The sequence below is a fragment of the Rattus norvegicus genome, assembly GCF_036323735.1.
Source record: "Rattus norvegicus strain BN/NHsdMcwi chromosome Y unlocalized genomic scaffold, GRCr8 chrY_unlocalized_19, whole genome shotgun sequence".
Taxonomy (NCBI): domain Eukaryota; kingdom Metazoa; phylum Chordata; class Mammalia; order Rodentia; family Muridae; genus Rattus; species Rattus norvegicus.
The window spans coordinates 330,754-350,048 of NW_026947377.1; the positions used below are offsets into that span (position 1 = coordinate 330,754).

Consider the following 19,295-nt stretch of genomic DNA (forward strand, 5'->3'; position numbering starts at 1 on the left):
TGTGTAGAGATGGACTAATGTAGATAGCAAAGGATATGGGAGCAGAATGAGGGTGAACAGGATGAAGCATTCTCCAGGAATCTCAAAGTATTTGACAGACAAGCCCTTTTCCTGCCACAATTGCAATTGACACAATTGAAACTCATCTCCTGGAAGATAGCAGTAAGCCATTAGAAGGATTCTTGCAGATGAAAGATATTAATTTTTTAATACTTTTAGACACTCACTTACATCAGAGTCAAAGTCTTTCTCTGTAGTCACAAAAATCAAAGCTTAGAAGTGATTTATTATCATAGATTTTCATATCTAATACTTTCTTTCTTAACACCAGGGGATTTTCCAAAGTGTGCTAAGCATTGAGCCAAGTGTCCAAATATTTACAAAGATGGTGCACACTTGTAGTTGTGGCACTAATGAAGCTCAGGCAGAAGCTTTACCATGGGTCTGAGTTCAGTTTCACATGCTGTATAGGCAATCATTCAAATTAAGGTAAAGAAAACCTTTACTTTATCTCATTTTTTTACCCATTCTTATCATTAACTAGTTATCAATGTTATGCAGAAAAACAGATCAACCCACTCATTACTATGCTTACTTGTTGCCACAGTTATAGTCTCTCCAACCACCCTGTGTGTGTGTTGGGCCCCGATTATTCTCTGATTGCTATGATGAATATTCAAACTCACACAGTAAAGGTATCATTTCTTCAAGACTCATTATTTTTGAAGATAAAGTAAAATCAAATAATCATTTGAAAAATAAATGATTACTGGTTTTAATACATAGAAAAGGCAAGGCACATCTCGATGTCTGCACAGTAACGAGGTAGTCAGAGAAGCTTTTTAAGGTGTGTAAAATGAGCCTTGAAAGTGAAGAAGGATCAAGCAAACAACATACCACTCATGTCACAACCTTCAATATGACAGCTGGTATTTGTAACTGAATAGTTCCTGTCTCTTTATTGAACATGTTATCTTAGCAGGAGTATCACTGTGTAGGCATGAAATTTCTGTTTTCTTAATATTGTTCATGATATTCTATCAATCAAAATATTGATTTAAATAAATAAAAAATAATAAAATATGTGTTGTCTTCATATGTAGTCTAGGCTAACCTGAAATTCCTAATTTCGTCCCTCAGACTCTTGAATGTGAGTATTCTAAGAGCAAACATGATGCCTGGCTTGATAAGAATTCCGTCCTATTCTTTCATCTAAACATCTTAGAATTCCACCAAACTACCTGTATTTCTGTACACATAGTATGTATACAGTTCCTTCTTCTTTGCTCACTTTTGCATATGGCACCTGCTGTGTGCTTACTTACATGGAAAATTGTTCAGTTCCAGTACAGCCTTGTTTGTTTTCAAATATAATTCTCCGCTTCCAAAATCAAATGTGGGTTTCAGTATTTCCAAATTATTAATAAATAAACATGTTACCTATGGACATAAATACCATATAAGACACACACACACACACACACACACACACACACACACTTGTATAGTTACACTTTGTTATTCACAATGTAACTGCTAAAGTAGCTCTGTTAGCACTTTGGTGGTGACTACTTTTCATCTTTTTCACATTGTAGCCTTATACGGAGACTGAATATGGACTGCAAAGTTCTTATCATTATGTTTACCATCCTTATTAATCTCTGACCTCTCATGTAATGAGAAGCTCCAGTGTTTAGCATAGTTTGGTTCCTTGGGGATTCTGCCTGTCCCTTCCCATTATATCTTCTGAAGATCAGTCTCAGGTCCCTCAAATATTGGAATGTGGCAAACTCATTTTTCTCCCAGTCTGATAACTTTTCCTTTCACATGAGATGTCCTTTTCTGTTTTATGGAGTGTATATGTCTTTGTGGAAGTTTGGGTTTTCTTGCCAAAAGATAAACCACTTTTTTTCTGACAAGAGTAGTTTAGGAGATATCTCCATCCTCTTAGGCTCTCTCTCTATTCACCTGTACAATGAAATGTCTGAGCTATGTGAGTAGATTGCACATAGTTGATCCACAAATCAAATGTGGGTTTCAGTATTTCCAAATTATAAATAAATAAACATTACACCTATGAACATAAATACAATATAAGACACACACACACTCACACACACACACAACACACACACACACAGTCTTATGCCACATACACAAGTGTTCCTATATATTCATGCAGAGACTGAGACACAGAGAAACACAATAGAATAAGAGCATGTAGAGATTGTACATGAATTAAAACAATGAAGGATAATAGTATTTGTTTACATCCTGCTTCACCATTTGGTCACTTATAAACATGGCTAAGAAAAAAATGTATTCCCCATGAGTTTTCTTCTGTGTGAATAAGTTAATTTCCCAAATCACTTAAGTTGATCGGGTGTGGAATGCTTGTAAGCTACATGGTTCATGAGCATGTATGCATGTCTACACACAAACATTTAGTTTTACACTTGTGTACACTGCATTTTGGGAAATTATTCTCCATAATACATAATTTTCCTTTCTATTCACTAATTGATCAGTAGATTAATTTTCTATTGATCTTAATGAAAAACACAGCTCCCCAAAACAAGAACAAAAAAAATTAAAACAATAAATGGTTTTCTCAGGAGTGCAGGGGACATAGTCAGTTATAAGAGCTTATTAGATCTATTAGATTAGATCTGACCCAATCAAGCAAAATTTATAAAAATCTAAATGTAGAGAAGATAGGGTTAGACTTAAAGCTCTGACAATTATGAAGCAGGAATGGTGTTGTACATACTTGACCTCTCAGTGGACTCTGCTCTTGTAAAAAAAAATGCTGGAATGCATAGGATTCTATTGTGATGCATTTCACACTTATTTTGATGTACTTTAAATATTTCTCCACATTAAATTAAAACAAACAAACAAAAACAAATAAACAACCTTCCCACAGCCAACACAGAAAATGACTACATTTTTTAATTTGAAGTATTTTAAAGCAACTTCCTTTTCATTAGTAGTTTCTTTATTTGTATAGGTAGCTCTCTAGTTAGAGAGTGAGTCCTTGCCTCTTCCAGTTAAATTTCCAGAATATCAACTCAAGAACCAGAATGTTATATTTACATTTGGATTTGTTCGATAAAAATGATTAATGAGAGATCCTGAGGATTCATAAAAGAAATCTTACTAAAGCTAAAAGCACACATTGCACCTGACATGATAATAGTAGGAGATTGCAACACCCCACCCTCATCACTGGAGAGATCCTAGAAACAGAAATTAAACAGAGATGTGGAGAAAGTAATAGAAGTTATAAAACATATGGATTTAACAGATATTTATAGAACATTCCATCCTAAAAAATAAGAATATACATTCTTCTCATAACCTCAGGGAACTTTCTTCAAAATTGACCACATAATTGGTCCTTCAACAGACCTTAACAGATACAGGGAAATAGAAATAATCCCAGGCATTCTATCAGATCACCACACACTAAGACTGGTCTTCAACAATAACAATATTGACAGAAAGCCCACATATACACTGAAATTTAAAAATGCTTTACTCCATGACAACATGATCAAGGAAGAAATAAAGAAAGAAATTAAAGACTTCTTAGAACTTAATGAATAATGAAGATACAACATTCCCAAACATATGTGATAGATTGAAAGAAGAGCTAAGAGGGAAACTTATAGCTCTGAGTGCTTGTGAAAAGAAACAAGAGAGAGAATATGTCAGGAGCTTGATAGCACATGTAAAAGCTCTAGAACAAAAAGAACTAAGTAAAGCCAAGGGGGGTAGAAAGCAGGAAATTATCAAACTCAGAGCTGAAATCAACAAAGTAGAAATGAAAAGGACGATACAAAAGCAGGAACTTTTTCTTTGAGAAAAGCAATAAGATAGATAAACCCTTAGCCAAACTAATCAGAGTTCAAAGTGATTGTACCCAAATTAACAAAATCAGAAAGGAAAACGGAGACACAAGAACAGAATCTGAAGTAATTAAAAAAAATCATCAGATTCTACTATAAAAGCCTATATTCAACAAAACTGCAAAATCTGGAGGAAATGGACAATTTAGTAGACAGGTAACAGGTAGCAAAGAAAATCCGGAATAAATAAACTATCTAAACAACCCCATAACTCCTAAAGAAATAGAAGCAGTTATTAAAAGTCTCCCAACCAAACAGAGCCCAGGTCGAGATGGGTTCAGTGTAGAATTCTATCAGACCTTCTTAGAAGACATCATACTAAAACTGTCCAAACTCTTCCACAAAATTGAAACAGACAGCGCACTACCACATTCCTTATATGAATCCAGAATTACTCTTATACCTAACCCACAAAAAGACTCAGCACAGAAAGAGGACTTCAGACCAATTTCCCTTATGGATATTGATGATAAAATACTCAAGAAAATTCTTGCAATCTGAATATTACAACACATCAAAAAAATCATCCATCATGATCAAGTAGACTTGAAACCAGGGATGGAAGGATGGTTTAATATAGGATAATTCATAAATGTAATCCAACATGTAAACAAACTCAAAGATAAGGAGCACATGGTAATTTCATTAGATGGTGAGAAAGCATTTGACAAAATTCAACAACCCTTGTGGATAAAAGTCCTGGAAAAATCACGAATTGAAGGCTCATATAAAAACATAGTGTAAGAAATATACAGCAAACCTGTAGCTAACAACAAACTAAATGGAAAGAAACTTGAAGCAATCCCACTAAATCAGGGACTAGACAAGGCTGCCCAACTCTCTCCCTACTTATTCAAAACAGGACTCCATGTCAGAGCCAGAGAATTCAGACAGCAAAACGGGGACAAAGGGATTCAAATTGGAAGGGAACATATCAAAATATCACTATTGGCAGATGATATGATAGTATACACTTAAATGACCCCAAAATTTCCACCAGAGAACTTCTTAACCTGATAAATAACTTCAGCAAATTGACAGGGTATAAAATTAACTCACACATAACAGTAGCCTTCCTCTCCTCAATGAATAAACAGGCTTAGAAAGGAAAAAATGAAATCACACACTTCACAATAGTCCCAAATAATATAAAATATCTTGGTGTAAATTTAACCAAGAAAGTGAATGATCTGTATGATAAGAAGTTCAAGTATCTGAAGAAGGAAATTGAGGACAATCTCAGAAGACAGAAAGAGCTTCCATGCTCATGGATTGACAGGATTAATATAGTAAAGATGACAATTTTACCAAAAGCAATGTACACATTCAATGCAATATCCATCAAAATTCCTACGTACTTCTTTAATAGAGATAGAAACAGCATTTGCAAATTCATGTGGAATAAGAAAAAGCCAGGATATTTAAAACTATCCTCAACAATAAAAGAACTTCACAATAAAAGAACTGGCGTAATCATCACCCTTGAACTCAAGCAGTAAACAGAGCAATAGTGATAATTACTGCACGGTATTGGTAAAGAGACAGATGGATAGACCAGTGGAATAGAATTGAAGACCCAGAAATAAACCCACACACCTATCATTTGATATTTGGCAAAGTAGATAAAACCATCCAAAGAAGTAACATAGCATTTTCCAAAAAGAGTGGTGGTTCAACTGGAAGTCAGCATGTAGAAGAATGGAAATTATCCCATTTTTATGACCATGTACTAAGCTAAAGTTCAAGTGAATCAAGGACCTCCACATCAAACCAAATACACTCAAACTAATAGAAGAAAAGGTCCCAAAGAGTCTTGAAATCATGAGCACTGGAGAACATTTCCTGGACAAAACACCAGTGACTTATGATTTAAGATCAAGAATTGACAAATAGGACCTCATAAAACAGCAAAGCTTCTGTACAGCAAAAGATACTGTCATTAGGACAAATCTATAATCAACAGATTGGGATAAGATTTTTACCAATCCTATATCTGGTAGCTGGTAATATCCAAAATATACAAAGAACTTAAGAAGTAAGGCACTAGAAAGCAAAAATTCCCTATAGAAAATGGGGTACAGTGAATTACAAAACATTCTCAGCTGAAGGTTATCAAATGGCCAAAAAACAACTAAATAAATGTTCAACATCCTTAGTCATCAGGGAAATTAAAATCAAAACAAATCTGAGATTCCACCTCACATCAGTCAGAATGGCTAAGATATAAATCTCATGTGACAGGAGATGCTGGTGAGGATGTGGATAAAGAGGAAGACTCCACCTTTGTTGGTGGGATTGAAGACTGGTACAACTCTTTTGAGGTTCCACAGAAAATTGGACATTCCATGACCTGAGGACCCAGCTATACCTCTCTTGGGCATATACCCAAAAGTTGGTCCAACATACAACAGAGAAATATATTCGACTATGGTCATAGCAGACTTATTTAAAATAGGCAGAAGCTGGAAAGAACCCAGATGCACTTCAACAGAGGAATGGATACAAAAATTGGTACATCTGCAGTACAGAATATTACTCAGCTATCAAAACAATGACTTCATGAAATTCATAGGCAAATGTTATAAACTAGAAAATATCATCTGGAGTGAGGTTACTCAATCACAGAAAAACACACTTGGTATGCATTCATTGATAAGTAGATATTATCCAAAAAGCTTGAATTACCCATCATGCAATACACAGACCACATGAAACTCAAGAAGGATGACCAAATGCAGATGCTTCACTCCTTCTTTAAAAGGGCAACCAAAATACCCATGGGAGGGGATAAGGAGGCAAAGTTTATTACAGAGATTGAAGGACCTGCTTTTCAGAGCCTGTCCCACATGTAGCCCATGCATATTCAGACACAAAAACTAGATAAGATGGATGAAGCTAAGAAGTGCAGGCTGACAATAACTGGATATTGATACCTCCTGAGAGACATAGACAGTATATGTCAAATACAGAGGCAAATGCCATCTGCAAACTAGTGAATCAAGTACCAGACCTGTGTTGTAGGAATTAAAGAAAGGATTGAAAGATCTGAAGGGATTTGCAACCCCATTATAATTACCATGCTAACCAACCAGATCTTCCTGGTACCAAACCACTATACATGGACTGATCCATGGTTCCAAATGGATGTAGAAAAGGAAGGCCTTGATGGATAAAATGTAATGAGAAAGTCTTGTTTCTGCCAAAGTTGGAGCCCCACTGTAGGGGAATGTGGGGAGGCATGGGAGGGCGTGGGTGGGAATGTGAACCCCTTATAGAAGGGTAGGGGGAAAGGTTAAGGGGCTTATGGACTGAAAAACAGGGAAGGGAATAACATTCAAAATGTAAATAGGAAATAGCCAACAAGGAGAGAGAGAGAGAGAGAGAGAGAGAGAGAGAGAGAGAGAGAGAGAGGGAGGGAGGGAGATCAGGGAGGGGAAAGAGGAGGTGGGTGAGGGAGAGGGGTAGGGGGAAAGGGAGAGGAGAAGGAGGAGGAGGAGGAGGAGGAGGAGGAGGAGGGGGAGGAGGAGTTGAAAAAGAAAGAAAACTAAACTTTCATTCTTCCCCATCCCCTCTCTTCCTCAGGTGTTGTTTAGTCGATCATGTTAGTGAGAGGTTATGAGTGTAATTTCTCGTGTTACTTTGAGACACCATCTCATAGTAAAATTAGTCTCTTACAATCTTCTCGCCCCCTCTTCTGTAATGTTCCTCAGCCTTGAATCAAGTGACATTTTGTTAATAGAGCCTTGAGACTGGATTTTAAGTTTCTCTCCTGCTTTTTGATTGGCTGGGGTTTTTTTTCTTACCCCCTTTACCCCCATTTTATTTTATTTTTTTTTGTTTTTTTTATTTTTTATTTTTATTTTTTATTAACTTGAGTATTTCTTATATACATTTCAAGTGTTTTTCCCTTTCCCGGTTTCCGGGCAAACATCCCCCTCCCCCCTCCCCTTCCTTATGAGTGTCCCCCTTCCCAACCCTCCCCCCATTGCCTCCCTCCCCCCATAGTCTAGTTCACTGGGGGTTCAGTCTTAGCAGGACCCAGGGCTTCCCCTTCCACTGGTGCTCTTACTAGGATATTCATTGCTACCTATTGGGTCAGAGTCCAGGGTCAGTCCATGTATAGTCTTTAGGTAGTGGCTTAGTCCCTGGAAGCTCTGGTTGCTTGGCATTGTTGTACTTTTGGGGTCTCGAGCCCCTTCAAGCTCTTCCAGTTCTTTCTCTGATTCCTTCAACGGGGGACCTATTCTCAGGTCAGTGGTTTGCTGCTGGCATTCGCCTCTGTATTTGCTGTATTCTGGCTGTGTCTCTCAGGAGCGATCTACATCCGGCTCCTGTCGGTCTGCACTTCTTTGCTTCATCCATCTTGTCCAATTGGGTGGCTGTATATGTATGGTCCACATGTGGGGCAGGCTCTGAAGGGGTGTTCCTTCAGTCTCTGTTTTAATCTTTGCCTCTCCCTTCCCAGCCAAGGGTATTCTTTTTCCTCATTTAAAGAAGGAGTGAAGCATTCACATTTTGATCATCCGTCTTGAGTTTCGTTTGTTCTAGGGATCTAGGGTAATTCAAGCATTTGGGCTAATAGCCACTTATCAATGAGTGCACACCATGTATGTCTTTCTGTGATTGGGTTAGCTCACTCAGGATGATATTTTCCAGTTCTAACCATTTGCCTACGAATTTCATAAACTCGTTGTTTTTGATAGCTGAGTAATATTCCATTGTGTAGATGTACCACATTTTCTGTATCCATTCCTCTGTTGAAGGGCATCTGGGTTCTTTCCATTTTCTGGCTATTATAAATAAGGCTGCGATGAACATAGTGGAGCACGTGTCTCTTTTATATGTTGAGGCATCTTTTGGGTATATGATTGGCTGGGATTTTTACTGTGATCTTTGCTGCAGAGACTGTAATTAATTCTGTATATAAGGACACATGGCTATGATTGTTGTTAGGTATGATACTGGCTTTAGTATGTAAGGGGCTGTACATTCTCCCCCATAACCACAGCTTCAATAACCTTATATATGTGGATAAACTACCAGTACCATCCGTGTTCACTGAACAGGACTTAAGCAAAATTAGAGAGCTGTTGGCTATCACCAAGCTAATCATGCCACTGCACTGCCTTTGTGGCTATCCTGCCATGTGCTTGGCAAATCTTCCTGTATAAGAATATTGGTTTTCTGATAGGCAGGAGAATGGTAAAGATAAATTTCATTTTAACATATCAAAGGAAATTAAATTTTTTCCTGCTGTAGCACGTTTAATTAATTGAAGCAAAAAAATCTATTTACTTGATGTTATGGAAATATCATTTAACAATATAATCTTAACTCCTTTTAAATGATTAAAAGTCACATGTAGTTGGTAGCTGTCATACTGTATATAATTCGCATCAGTATTGGGACAATGAAATATTCTCTGTTTTATGCAAATACATAGTAATAATGAACAAAATTATGTACCAAGGTTCATGCTGAAGGGAACTAATTACATTTATTCAATTTTATAAGATGATTTCATATTAGCTAGGTATCAAGTGCATAATAATTATGATTAAATTATTACCTAAATAATAAAATAAGCACACTAGAATTACCAACTGGACATTGAAAACAAAATATATTAGAATAATCAAAAATATTTTTTAAAACAAAATGATGGAAACATTGTATATATAAAAGCAGCCTGGAGCTATATGTCACCTTAATGTTTTACAGTGTGTTCTAGTGAGGTCCCTGAGCAGATAAAATTTTATGCCATGAAAAACCAAGAACCTAAATTTGATACCTACACATATATGTTTGGAAGATTTCCATATTCACTACATGACTTGAACACATAAAAGCTTACACAGAATATTAATAATGAGACTAATGAGAATAATAATAATAAGAAGAAAAAGAAAAACATAACTCTAGGAACATTTTAAAGAAATAATGTTTTGGATTGGCCTTAAAATGGGAATTTCAACACATTTTCTTAGTACATTAACTACTCAAAGAAAAACTAAAAGGCTCTTATTCATTCTATATGAAAGAAAAACACATCTGATCAATTGTGTAAAGAAAGAGAGAACTGTGAACTCTAAAATTAATATAGTCATTGCAGAGGAATGAAACAGACACTAAGCCAAGGTTCTATAAGTAAACATATGGAGGATTTACTGCATAATATTAACATATTTAATCTAACACATCTTACTAAGATAAAGGAAAGAAAGCTGGAAATTGCCTGAATGTAGTCTCAGCACCTAGAATGAGGCAAGATGTCCCAAGTTCAAAGATACCCTGAAATACATGAGAAAATTATAAATAGGTTTGTTTTTATTATGTAATAAGTGTTGTAGTATTAGCTTAGAGGTTAAGAGCACTTACTACTCTCTAGAGCAAACATGTTCAGTTTCCAACACACATGAAGCCACATGCAACCAGCTGTAAAAGCTGCTGCAGGGTATCTGACATCTTCTGGTCTCCCCAGGTGCCTGTGTTCATGTGCACAAGTTTATACACAGACATTCACACATAACAGATCATTAAAATAAAAAAATTCATGAATGTATTTTCTGAGCAAATTATGAATAGTAAGCATTCTACATATGCAAACACAATTGATGCAAAGTAATAAGAATAGAGAAAATTAAGGATTAATTCTTACACAGTTCAGTAAGCATAAAACGCTAAACTTCACGATTGTATTGCAATGTAGATGCTAAAAAGAAACGAGCATTTGAATTTATGACTAAAAGTATTATAAAAATTATTTTATTTATTTACATTCCTGCCATTGCTCCCTCTCCAGGTCCTCTTCCACAGTTCCTAATCCCATTCCACTTCCTCCTCCCCTACTCCAAGAGGATGCTCCCCAGATCCTGCCAGTCATCCCTGGTCCCTGGGGGCTCACGTCGCTCCAGGATTAGGCCAGACCAGGCAGTCCTCTGCTATACATGTGTCAGGGTCTTGGACCAGCTCGTGTATGATACCTGGTTGGTGGCTTAGTGTCTGGGAGATCTCAGGGGTGGGGATGATTCGAGACTGTTGGTCTTCCTATAGAGGCTGCCCTCCCCTTCAGTTTCTTCAGTCCATACCCTAATTCAACAAGTGACAGAAATCAGAGACTGATACCGTTTTTAAAATATGTGCATGATTAATTTTGAATGGTATACTATGGGTTCTATCATATAAAATTGATTACAAAATGTATTTATTATAGTCTTCTGAGATGGCAATTTGGCAGTATTTATACAAGTATTACATTACTTAACAGCCTTGACATCATTCCAACAACGTGTTTTGTAATTTATACAAAATACAATGTAAATAATCAACATTGAGTACAGTGACTGAGTCAGTGTTCATGCTGATTTACAGTAACGAACTTTAGTTAATTAAAATGAAAATAATCTGAATTACATAGGTAGGCTATTATTTAAACAAAAGAATATACTACCATTTCTTAATTGCCTGATGTTACATGAAGAATTTCCCCATGTACATGTATTCAAGATATATTGTTAAATGAAAAACAAATAACAGAATATTGCATTATGTTGTCAAATTTCATAAACAGAAGATTTACATATATCCTTTAATTTTGTCCATGTATAGTAAACCTCCAATAAGGGCAGGGGAGGCAGGTGACAGAACACTGGGCGTTTTAGGTCAATTTTAGCTATGCAATGAGACCCAATTTTTAAAACAAATAGAGCAGACTTGAGAGAATATCTCCCAAACTTTCTTGGTGGTTACATTTAGAAGTTTTAAGAAAGCAAGTTATTCTTTGACAATTCCGTAGATGCACAACACATGTATGGAAGCCCTCTACACTCTCAACCTCATCCTCCCCAAGCAACATACCCTCTTTGGACTAAACCCTGATAGCACTTGCATATCTTTATTATTTGTTTCATAAACCCCTGGATTTAACCTGAGCCATTTCGGTGAACATGGGTGTGAAGCTATACATTTAACCACTAATAAGACACCAGTGGCTACATCATTTTTTTCTCCAGCACTGTCCTTAGTTACTTTGAATAGGCAGGGTCAATATCATTTAGGGTCTGTTCAGATAGATTGTGACTTCTTGAGTGTCACAACTGCATGATGTTCAGAAGACAGCAACTCACAGATCTCCTTATCTCTTAATTAGCCCTTGAAAGAATCCAAGCCCTGCACTTCACATTATCTCTAAACCAGAAGTTATCTCCAATGGGTAATCATTTGAAAATGAAAACTTAATTTTCTCCAAGGGAATCTCACTGGGTACAAAAATTAAATTTAAGTTTAGACTGTGTATAAAGCACTAAGGGAACTCAACCTTATCTTTGGAGGTTCCTTGTCTCATAATGGGTCAGGACTTTTTCTTCATGATTTCTTCTTCCTTATGTTATTTGTTTATGTATCTATTAATTGTTACTCTGTATGTTTGTGTATATATTTTCCTGGTTTTATGTTTCCATGGAATTCCTGAGTGTGTGATTAGAAGTCTGGGTCCCTGTGTCTGTACCTGATTCTTGTACCTTGTACTGGTTCTTTTCTATCTGCTTGTTTTGTTCTACTCCAGTTCATTAACTTGCATTTTATTTTTATCGCTGAGATGACTGTTTGTTTTCTAGTGAGAGTCGGAAGAATGTAGATACAGATGACAGGAGAGGAATAGAAGAAGGAGGGAATAGAGGGAAGGCAAGTCATAACTCAAATATATTCCATGAATAAGTCTAATTTTAAGAAAATAATTTTAAAAACATACTTTCTAGGGCCTGTCTGCGCCATTTTCACAAATTTTAAACCCTTTCCAAGGCACAGAAAATGATTTTTTTACAGCCAATCTGGGACTGCCACTATGGGAGTGAAGCCTCTATAGAGTTGCAATAATGCAGTAGGAGAGTCTTTAAATGCTTCCAGAGACATCAATCCACTGAGGTTCAGTGGGAGTTTCACATGATGGATGTTACAATTTTTTAAATGGAAGATATACATTCAGTTTTCATGAAACTCTTCAAGATCGAATTAAAAGTTGTATGGGATACAATCATGGCATAGGTTTTTTCCTTTGAAATTTTCAAAATTAACCCAAATAATACTAAAATGCCATAAGTAAATCAGAACATATTGTATCCTATGCCCATGTCAACATGACAATTAAGAAATAGAAGTAGATGTGTATCAGTGGATAAAATCTCTTTCTGTAGAGGCACTATAATATTTCTGGGACAATTTCATTTTCTTGGTAGATGGGTTAAATCAAAGTCTGATAATGAAGACCTTGCTGTAAAAGACCATTCTATTACTAAGGGACTCTCAAACCCTGTTGTATAGAATGCTACCATTTCATTCAATCATCTGAAGCAACTTTGGCAATGTCTTTATGACATTAAAATGACTGCAGAGCAGTTAGTGTTCATCAGTATCTCTTCTTCAAGCAGAATACTTCTCATTTCATCTTTGGTGTAACAAAATTCCAAATTCAATTTCATGTAAATTGGATGATGATGGTGATGATGATGTTGATGATGGTGGTGGTGGTGGTGGTGGTGGTGGTGGTGGTGGTGGTGGTGGTGGTGGTGGTGATAGTGGTGGTGGTGAAGATGATGAAGAAGAAGTCAGAAAACGATATTTTGGAACAGTGAACAAAGCCCATACTATTTTCAGTGTTTTCCCTATCTTTAGTGTGTCTATGTTCAACACTGAAACATAATCTATTGTAAGTGCTAGGTTGGTAAGGAAGCTAGGTTTAAGCTCATCAATAGCTCACAAAACACCAGAAGAGAAAGCAAAATTTGTCATGAGAAATATATATATATATATATATATATATATATATATATATATATTCTCACAAGAAACACTTATCATAACCATAGCAATGAAACAATATAATTTTGTGAAGCACCTAATTCCCTTTCAGAGTTTAGCTAATTAATATAAAGTGATCATGTACAGAGTACAATCCCTGGCTGTCAGGACCAAAGCCCAAGGATTTTAAATTTTGTTGTCCTAGGATTTTAAAAATGAATGACATAATTGATGGCAATGTGCAACTCTAAAAATCTTACCATATAAGTCACAAAGACTCCATAATATATGCTATGTATCAGGTTAGAACCTTTATATTCATATTTATTCAGAGTTTCAAAGAGTAAAATTGTTGAGGTTAGGAACGGGACATTTTTTTGGTTTGCATTTACTTCTATAGTGTGCAGTTTGGTTTTGTGGATCATTACACAGTGTTTCATTTTATTTTATTTGAACAGGTGATATAAATTAACTGTACAGATTAATGAGCCTCAGTTTGATATTTCAATAATGCAGACAGCATGCACTAAACCAGTGTAACTATGTTTTTTCACTGACTTTTCTGCAACTTAACAAAAGTTAGGATACTCTATTCTACTTTTACGGAAAAATGACTTCCATAGGATATAAAAATCCTCAATATATTTTCAGAACTTTTATTCTTATTTTAGAATTTTTATTTATTCTTCACACATGTTTGCAATTTACCTTGATCACACCAATCCTTAATTTTGTTCTACTCTCTCTGGATTCATTCCCTTTCCAGCTACATGTCCTTTATATTTTCCTGTTTTATTTTCTTTATAATCCAATGGTTCACTGAATACTGCCTGCTGGGATCTTCCCTAATTCATTGTCTTAATTGTGTACATGATTGTTTTCCAAATCCATTTTCTGTAATAATTTTGGCTACAAAAGTGGCCTAGCTATAGAATCAGTATAACAGTGTAAATATTGTGGACCTACTTCAAATGATAAACACCCAAATCCTTATTTTATCCCAAAATTACCAGACATCAGTAAATCAGAGGAGAACATGGACTATAGAATTTTGTTCTCTAGTCCCATTTGAATTCAATTCTGCACTATCTAACTTACTGTGTTCCCATGGTCAGACTTGAGTGTTGTGTATATTTTACCATGATTTATTCTTCAGGAAGAATAAGATACAGGAGTAAAAACAGGGAGAGGAATGGCTTGAGGTCCATTTAAACCTCAACTCAATATGTTCATTAGTACAGGAGAGAGTTTATTTGGCATTGTCCTTTGTGTATTCTACATTCTTGACTTAGTTTCTTGGCAGAAACACAATCCCTCTCCTGCTGCGCAGTGTTTCATGACATTACACACTTTCCTATACTCAAACCCTCACATAAAAAACATACAACACAATAATCTTTGATCCAGTTGATTAGATATAATAGCCCACTTAAACATACAAAGCCAGGTACCATACATCCCTTAAGAACATTAACAACGACCTGTAAATACACAGAGCAGAATCTTAAATTCACATACCATGGCTTCTCAATCTGTCATCTTCCTTTCTCTCTTTTTTCCTCTAGTCTCCTCCTCTTCCTTCAAACTTCTCTTCCGCACATTTTTCCTTCTCCTCCCATGATAACCCTCCTTCTCTCCTGTTCCTGCCACTCACATATACTTTACAAATTCAATGGGGTCGTGGTTCTGGTGAAGTAACCTGAATTCTGAGTACAGGACCTTCTGAGTGCAGCTGACCTTGGGGCCGGGGAATTAGCTTCGACCACAGATAACTTCAGGGCAAACCACAACATGAACCCTAGTGTCAAACCAGTGAATTGAAAATGAACTACTTGTTTGCAGATTTTGAGAAAGGATTAGAAGAGATGAAGGTGCTTTCAACCCCATAAGAACAACAATGCCAATTAAACAGAGCTTTCTGGTAGTTGACCAATATTCAAAGAATATACATGAACAGACCTATTTCTCCAATGCATATGTTGTAGAGGATGGCCTTGTTGGGTTACAATGGAAGGAGAATCCTTGGTACTGCCTACGTTTGACTCCCAGTTCAAGTGAATGTCCAGGGGCAGTAAGAGAGGTTATAGTGAAAAGAGTAAGGGGACTGGTAAGGGATATTATAGTCAGGAAACTGGGAAAGGAAATAATATTTTAAATGTAAATTTACAAATTTCCAATTAAAAAAGCAATACAATTTGTTAAAAAATTAAAAAAAATGAAAGAAATAAAAGAAAAGAAATCTTCCAGTTAATCACAACTATTGACTCAGAATTTTAAAGGGTTACTGTCAGGGAATGGTATTCAGAGTAATACTAGTGGAAAGACTGATATGATGTAGTCTCATCAAGAAGCACTTGTCCCTCCCAGATATCAATGCCAGACACAAACTACATCATTAGAATTCAATGCATGGAGGAGTTTTCTCTGTACTGAGGACACAATACTTGCCTTATCTTTCTTCCTTAGGACCTTTTCCTTCTTGGTAAAATGGTAAAAGCTATGAGCTCTCAGGAAAAATTATAGTGCCCTTGCCAACACGTGGATTTTGGGATAAAGAAATGAATTATATAAACTATCTGACTACCAAGAAAAATAACAAGCATGGAAGTTGAGATGCTTCTGAGAGGCCCCCAGCTCCTGATTCCATATGTGGAAATCTCAGATCAGGGCTATCTCTTCAATGAATCAACTCAACCCCTACCCAAGACTCAAGAGGATTTCCCATTGACCACGTATTTCTTCCCTTATCATACCAAGACAGAAGGCCAGCTTCATATTCCCCATGTCTGATCACTTCATCCTCTGTGTTCTCCCTCTCAAATGGCTGTATACAATATATTAAAGGCCAATTAGTGAACCCTAGAGGTCCTCAAGGGATACCTGAGAGGCGGTTGCAGTCAGGACACTTGTGACATCACAGAAGAAGCTAAGGCTTTCCAGGATATAAGAGTTATTTCAGCGAGGCCTAATGAAGTCACTGAAAACTGCCATGGTCTACCTGCTAAACAGCTTTCCTTACATTGACCAAATTTGAGGGTGACACTTTCAGGAGAGTCTCCTGTTTAAGGGTGGAAACCTTTACACACTACATCTCTCTAAAGGTAGAGATTTCTCTTTGTTTCATTAGGGGTTACTTGCTCTGAATGGACAAAGTTAGGGGCTGAGCATGGCTAGAAAAGATTTAGCAACATAGAGTGGAGGAGATTCTTCTAGATAATATTTTTCCCATGTTCATTCCTGTGACATACAGTTCAATATCCCAGGTTTTCTCTATATCCCAAAGGACAATATTTTGCCTACAGACCTTAATTGAATGAATATTGTATTTCACTTTCTCATTGTACATTCCACGATGAGACTTTATTAATATTCCTGTATGTGCACTCAAAAATTCTGTTTCCAATTCCATTTTCAGCAAAGCAAATGACATAATGACTATAGAATTCTCTAGTCCTATTTGATAGCAGTACTACACTATCTACTTTCCTGTGTTCCTATTGCTAGAATTGAGGGTTGGATGTTTTACCGTGATTCTCTCTGAAGGCCAAACATACGATACTGGAGGATGGGCAGAAAGAAGGATGGCTTGAGGACCAGTGAAACCTCAACTTCAATAGGTTCATAAGAACTTGAGGGAGTCTATTTGGCACTGTCATTTCTGAAGTCTACATTCTTGACCTAGTTGCTCAGAATCCATGTTACAATTCCACCTAACCACATACGTTTAGGATCCACCAAAAGTATATATATATAAGTCAGCCACCAAAATAGATGAGATTGATGTAGCTAAAAAGTGCCTTCTGCCAGCAACCGTATATATATATATATATATATATATATATATATATATATATATGTATGTATATATATGTGTATATATATGTGTATATATATATATATATATATATATATATATATATATATACTATGTATATATATATATGTGTATAATTTCCTGAGAGACACAGATAGATCATACCAACTACAGAAATTAATGCTAGTGGGAAATCAGTGAACTGAAACAGACCTCTTGTTGGCAAATTTTGAGAAAGGATTTCAAGAGGTAAAGGAGCTTTCAATCCCATAAGAACAAAAATGTCAATGACCCAGAGCTTTCTGGTACTAGACCAATATTCAATGAATGTACATGGACAGAGCTATTGCTCTAACTGCATGTGGCAGTGGACCTTGTTCATCACGAATGGAAGCAGAAGCTATTGGTCCTCTCTAGGTTTGTCTCCCAGTTCAAGGGAATGTGAAGGCACAGTCAGTGGTGTTAGAGAAGAAGGGGAAGGGTACGGGTAGGAATCTTATGGCAGGAAAATGGGAAACGAAATAACATTGAATGTAAATATAGAAAAATCAAGTTAAAAAAGCAATACAAATTGCTAAAACATTAAAAAAAAACAAAGGAATAAAGGAAGAGAAAACTGACAGTTAATCATACCTAGTGACACAGAGAAGTAAAGTGGTAGTCAGTGGAAATATTAGTGGAAAGACTGAGATGATGAAATCTCAACTAATAGCACTGCTGCTTCCCAGACTGCACTATAGATATCCAAAACATGGAGGAGTTTACTCTGAGGTAGGACACAATACCTGTCTCTCCCTTTTTCCTTAGGACATTTTTCTTCTTATCAAAAAGAGTAAAGGCTATGAGCTCTCAGAAAAACAACTGTGCCCTTACCAACATTTGACTTTTAGAATAAAGAAATTAATGATATAAACTCTCAGATTTCGGAACCATAAAAACAGGGAAGTCCAGATGCTTCTGAGAGGCTCACATATCCTGATTCCCATAGGTTGGAGGCTCAGATCTCTTTAGCATTCCCACGAAATCCCTACCAGGTACTCACTGAGCTATACCGAGGACCATGTATTCCTTCCTTTTTTATACCAAGACAGATGGCCAGCCTCCTTCATTCCCCACATATCTGATCTTTTCATTCTCTTTGTTCTCCCTCCCAAATGGCTGTTTATTATGAATTAGAAGTCAATTAGTAAAACCTAGAGGTACTGAAGGAATATATGAGAGGCAGTTGCAGTCACGACATCAAATGTGACATCACAGAAGATAGGTATCTCCAGGTACAAGATATTTTTCAGACAGGGCCTAATGATGATGTCTCTGAGAACTGCCATGGCCTACCTGCTGAACAGCTTTCCTTTCCTTGTCCAGATTTGAGAGTGCCTTTTCCAGGTATCTCTCCTGTGACTCAGGGGAAACCTTTATGTATTCCATCACTCTAAACGTAGTGACTTTTTTTCCTTCATTAATGGTTTCATGCTCTGAATGGAGAAAGTTAATCGGGCACTTGGCATGGGTAGAAAAGGTCTAGGAACATGGAGTGGAGGAGTTTATTCTGGATAACAATTCTACACTCAGGTGTGTTCCTGTGACATACACTTCAATTTCCTAGGTTTTCTTTGTTTCCCAAAGGCCAGTATTTTCCCTACAGACCTTTAATTGACTGAATATTGTATTTCATTTTCATATTTTACTTTTCTTATAGGAGAATATATATATATATATATATATATATATATGTATATATATATGTATATATATATATATATGTCATTCCTGAA

General features: G+C 36.3%; 1 long non-coding RNA gene across 1 annotated transcript; it reads right to left on the reverse strand.

Moving 5' to 3' along the window:
* Positions 1-10,070: 10,070 nt before the first annotated feature.
* On the reverse strand, positions 10,071-17,473 carry LOC120099718 (uncharacterized). The gene is made up of 3 exons (XR_010062128.1): positions 16,460-17,473; positions 10,895-11,000; positions 10,071-10,202 (listed from the first exon to the last, which is right to left on the reverse strand). It is a non-coding gene; the product is annotated as an uncharacterized LOC120099718 (long non-coding RNA).
* Positions 17,474-19,295: the final 1,822 nt, after the last annotated feature.